Raw genomic sequence first — 6,034 nt, 5'->3', positions numbered from 1 at the left:
AATACCCACCAATGGTGCCAGTGAACCTCCACCCCAGCCCTCAGTTTTCCCTTAGTCTGAATTCCAAATTGGTTCCAGGTCTTAGCTGACTACAAGGTAAAGAGGTTAAGTACAGTGCCCATAATTACCAAATCTGCCACAGTTCCCAAAAATCAAAGCATGGTCCAAAGGTCTGACAAATGTAAGTCAATAGGGAAGCCAGATTCAATTAACATCTGCGTTACTAACTTAACAGCTACAATGATTCACTTAACAATTATGACAAGAAAGGTTGTGAAATGGGGCAAAACTCATTTAATGACTGACTTTCTTAGCATTGGAAATGTTGAGCTCAGTTGGAGTCATGAATCAAGAACTACCTATAAGTGCAGAAATAATTAATATAAGCATATTAATGAAAGCAGAAGAGACAGGAAATGGAAATTTAAAACTAATTTACATCTCCACCATGCCTCTCCACCTATTCTTGCAAATAATAATTGCTGCCATTTCTATGACCAGTTCTTCTCCCTTTAAATTTATTATTTTCTACCAACACCATTCAGCTACAATTCTCTGTCTTCCCCTTCATCTCAACCTATTCCTGAACGTCCTAAATGGGTGGCTGGCAATGTAGTTCAAATATCCTCTCTTGCATAGAATAGGATGAGAGCACGGGGCAAAATTGGGTATTGGTTACCAAAATTTGCCTAAAATGACAGGATAATGAGTCCTTATCATTAGCAAGGAATGATGCAAGTGACATAGGTACTATTAAGGGTTCTAACCTATTATACTGCATATTATTATTATTAAACGCATTATGTTTTATTTGATTTAAAAAAAAATAAGTGGATTGAAATACCATTGTAAAATTGTTAGCTAGGCTAAGGTGTGTGAAATTTGTTTTGGGTTTAGTCATGATGCAGTAAGGCAGTACTGTTATGTTTTTGTTTTAAAATACTTCTTAGCCCTTATTTATTGTAAGAAAGACAACCCAAGTAAAAGGCTAAGGATGTGCTTGTCAGCTGCCATCTTAACACTTATTTGTATGCTTTGCTACCATGCAGTGAGTCTGCCATGTACTCTAGATTCAGATGCATTTTCTAGCCCTGCTAACAGAGGGCCATAGGGGTTCTTACTACCAGAAATGCACATTGCTCTCTGAAACACACAGAAAAATTTCCAGAGCTACAAGAGGGGAAAACATTTATATGGAAAAATTTTCAAGGAAGTATATTGTCAAAAAATACTGTCCAGTACTACCAACAAAGACCTTTAGTATGAACAGATTATTCATTTGAGCAAATGTCCCAGTTTAGCAGTTTATAATAGCAAAAGTGGCAGATAGTTTTAAGCTCTGCGTGTGGTCAGACAGTTTGTTTTTAAGATAAATAACTACAGCAATTATATTGTTTCAGTTTAATTCTTTAGTGATATTGGAATAATTCCAGCAATTTTAGAAAAAACTGCTCCAAATATGACTAAATAATAATAATTAATAATAAATAATTTATTAGATTTGTATGCCGCCCCTCTCCGAGGAATCCATTATATATGCTAAATGGTCTATAATATGATAAAATCAGAAAGAAATGAGATGTTCCTATGGATAAGACAACAGAGGAAACTAAAAGTTATTTTAAAATGAATTTGTGTTTTCATAATTCCCTTGTTACAGTTTAAGGATATAAACAAATTATTTATAACATATGAACTTAACTGTGTATCTAGTTTTCTGTGATTAATACAGTTGTCTAATACAATTAGATCATATGCCAAGATATTACACAACATCCAATGTATTTTCTGGTGTCTAATTTGCATTCCCATATTAAAGTAGCATAAAATACTTGAAATTCTGTAAATATCTAATGAATACAACTGTAAGATATCAAAATCTTGGTTAGATTTGAATTACAAAGATCTGAATTACAAAGCAGATACCCTACACCAGGGGTGTCAAATTCACATAGTCAAGGTGGTGTCACGAGACGTATTGGGATTTTTCCCCCTTTCACTAAACCAGGCATGGGCATGGCCAGTATGTGATGCATCCGGCCCAAGGGCTAGGAGTTTGATAGCCCTGTACTACACTGTTCTGAGTTAGAGCGGAGGTGTCAAACTCAAGGCCTAGGGGCCAGATTCGGCCTGTGGGGTATTTAGATCTGGCCCATGGGGCCACCCTGGAAACAGCGAAGGATGGGCCCGCGGTGCTTTTGCCGGCAAGAATGGGCTCTCGAGCTACATTTTCGGCTGTCCTGGCTTCCTAAAATCTTCTGCCAGTGAAAACAGATTCCGTGAGCCTGTTTTCACTGGCAGAGCGTTTGGGCCACCACCAGTGTCCCCAAGAAGAGTGATGTCGAGCTGGCTATGCTCACGCTGGCCACACACACCCTGCTCCCCCAGGTCAAACACAACCTTGATGTGTCCCTCAATGAAATTGAGTTTGACACTCCTGAGTTAACAGACATTAAGATTAGCATAGAACTCAGTTATAGACTTCAAAGATCCCAAGCAATTGATTTTGAAAAAGCACTAAATAGATTTCTATTTATGCAATATTTACAGGTTTTGTGCTTTTATGCTAAGTAACTGAGAAGATAAATCATTATCAGTAAAGTCTTGAATTTTCATAAGGAGTAGAACCATTACATTGTAAAAAAATACGTTTTAAATTTCTTGTTTTAAGTTTTAAATTTCTTGTCTCCAGTACAGGGAGATGGGCGAAGGCATTTTTACCCTCTCCCAGCTTCCAGGGAAGCCTTTGGAGCCTGGGGAGAGTGAAACAGGAGCATACTGGGCCCACCAGAAGTTGGGAAAGAGGCCATTTCCAGCCTCTAGAGGGGTTTCTCTGGGGTGGGGGAAGCTGTTTTCACCCTCCCCAGACAATGAACTATGAGTGTTGGCACTTGTGTATGCGCGATAGCGCACATGCATGCTTTTTCGGCACCCAAGGAAAAAAAGGTTCGCCATCACTGATCTAAGCACTCATAATCTGTTTAGTTCAATGTTGAATCCTACTGGTTCTTATTGCACATGTAACAATCGAAGATAATTCATTAATTTCATGCACCAGACTAGAAAGAATTGAATACCTCTACTTAAGAATGCCTCTACTTAAGAACTTTTCTAGATAAGGACCAGGTGTTCAAGATTTTTTTGCCGCTACTTAAGAACCATTTTCTATCTAAGAACTCGAGCCCAGAAAAATTTCCCAGCGAATTTAAAAGCGGAATGAAGGTCCACCCAGTTTCCTGACATTCCCCCTTTAATCCTGGCTATCTCAGGCTTTCCTGGGCAGCCAGAGGAGCCTTTCGATGGTGCTTAAGGAGGCTTTGGCGGCCCAGAGCGAACAGAGCGTTTTCCTATCTCTGGGTGCTTGGAAAAGGAATAAACCACTTTGGTGATTTCCTCGTGCTGCCTCCCATACAACCGGTGCAAGATTGCCTCCTGGAGCGTGTGGGTGCCAAAAGGCAAAAGGGGGTTCTTTGACCCACCCAGATCAACTCGGCTTCAGCCAAGGAATCACCACAGGAAACCAAGGAAAGGCGCCGGCTACAAAGCGAACGAGCAAGAGGAGAGGGAAGCCCTTCAGCATGGGAAGGAAGAGGAAGCAGGTAGCAGCAGCAGCCTTTCAGTCAAAGAAGCGGAAGGTTCCCCCCTCGCTCACCTGGGTTTCTCTCTCTGATTCAGTGTATGGGAGGCAGCCTCACAACGGGTGTATGGGAGGCGCATGCTCCTCACCACTTCAGTCCCTTTTTTAAAAAAAGTTTTGGATTTTTTTGATTCCTCTCACTTCACCTTCTTGCTTCGGCAGCGACTGTCGTCCTCCTCTTCCTCCTCCTACCCAAATTCTGAGCTTTTATTTCTTTCTTAATGGGTTTGCACGCATTATTTGCTTTTACATTGATTCCTATGGGAAAAATTACTTCTATTTAAGAAAGTTTCTACTTAAGAACCTGGTAACGGAATGAGTTAAGTTCTTAAGTAGAGGTACCACTGTATTTCATTTTCTTTATGCATCGTGTGTATGTGTGACAGAGCTAAATAGTATACTTGATAGTTATTTGAACTGTTACTAATAATTCAAAAGGAAAAAGTTGACAGTTTTAAGGAAGCTTACTAAAAGGAAAGTATACTGAGGACAATCTCAAACAAACAAACAAAATTCCAAAGAACGGATAAAAATGAAATGGACAAAACATTAGCAAGACAACTATGAAAAATATGGATGTTTGCCTTTAATGGACCACTTTTGCTGTGCTGCCTTATCTTGGCAGATGTGTCATCTGGGAGGGATGAATAAAGAATCTCAGGTGTGTAAACCGGAAGTAAATATTCCCATCTGGGTCATCCAAGATGAAAAGGTCATCCCAGCTGCACATTAAAAGCAAGCAATCACCTATATTGAGCAGCACTGATACAGGAAAGATAATGGAGGGAGATGATTACTGTAATTACAAAGACAAAGACAGTTCATACTGCATGGAAGAAGGAAATGGTACAGCTCCTGTATTTTTACCAAGAAAACCACATTTAATAGAAAATGTAAAATGATTGATGTTATAGTGCCAGAAAATGGGCACATCAGGATAGATAGCACTCAATATGCTATTGAAGAAGTACCAAGGACCTTTCTGTATATTAATAATATTTACAAAGTAGTAGTAAAGTAGTAAAGTCTCTAGTTGCTGATATCGTACAGGAAAACCAAAATTTGAATCTGTAGACAGAATTACGGCGTTAATATGGAATTAAGAAGCATGAATATAGGGAAGCTCAATGCACCAAATCACATCACATCACATCACACTAAACCTTAACTATAGATAAATTAGGTCTTGTAAAAGATGGACCAGCTGCACATTGAAATGTTAAGCATCAGTGAAGTGAGATGGACTGACTGAACACACTTTCAATCAGAAAATCAAACTTTTATTTAGAACACGAAAAACAAAGAAGGAACAGTATTGCTGTTGTTTTTATTGTCAGGAAGAGTATAGCAACAACAGTCTTTGGCTTCAATGCAAACAATGACCAAATAATATCAAATAGATTTTTGTGGATATTCCTTTTAGGTTTATATGCCAACCACCCATGAAGAAAAAGAGGTTCATGAGTTTTATGATCAGGTTCAATCCAAAATCGGCAGAACATACAAGCAAGAAGTGCTAATTGTGATTTAAAACATGTAATCTGGAGGGTGACAAAGTTGGAAAATTAAGGGGGAAACTATATGTTGGATCTTATGCTTTCTAAGACCAAATAAAACAGAATGACTTACAATTGTGGTCACTCCAATGATGTCTTCATACCTAACACTATCTTCAAAACCCAATAACACTTGTAGATTTCACCAAAAAAAGTACATGGAAAGCAAAGTGACGTATTATTAAAGGATCCTTTAGGAGGAGGAGCTTATTTATAGCATCAAAGACATGACGAGGTCCTGACTATAGAACAAATCATTAACTACTCATGTGCAATTTCCAAGCTATACTAAGGAAAAGAAGCTGAAAGCCAACCAGTCTCTACAATGACTTTCACCATTATATCTACCATTTTAAAGGACATCAGGGATTGCTTTCAACTCCCATTGAAAGAGAAACTGGGAAATGAGTTTGAAGATGTGATTGAGGATGAATGTGAAAATAGATGGAGAAGCAGGTGAAAACAAATTGGATGTTAGAATAAACTGTTGAAATTGTGATTTTAAAAAAACAACCAGTCTCAGAGGGCTTCAGAGAACTACAGATAATGCTTGACTTACGACCATTTGTTTAAAGACATTTCAAAGTTATGATGGCATTGAAAAAATGACTTTCTCATACTTATAACCATCAGATTCTAAGGTCACATGATCAAAATTTGGTTACTTGGCAACTGGCATGTATTTATGATGCATGCAGCATTCCAGGATAATGCAATGATCATTTGTCATCTTCCCAGTTTCCAACAAACAAGGTCAGTGTTGGAAACAAACAGGGGAAAAAAAGAATCTTGCAAAAGAGATCCATAAAGAGGTTCCAGACTCAGACTGTATGCTGAAGGA

The sequence above is a fragment of the Erythrolamprus reginae genome, chromosome 4 (assembly GCF_031021105.1).
Source record: "Erythrolamprus reginae isolate rEryReg1 chromosome 4, rEryReg1.hap1, whole genome shotgun sequence".
In the NCBI taxonomy this organism is placed as follows: Eukaryota; Metazoa; Chordata; class Lepidosauria; order Squamata; family Dipsadidae; genus Erythrolamprus; species Erythrolamprus reginae.
This window is presented reverse-complemented; position numbering follows the sequence as displayed.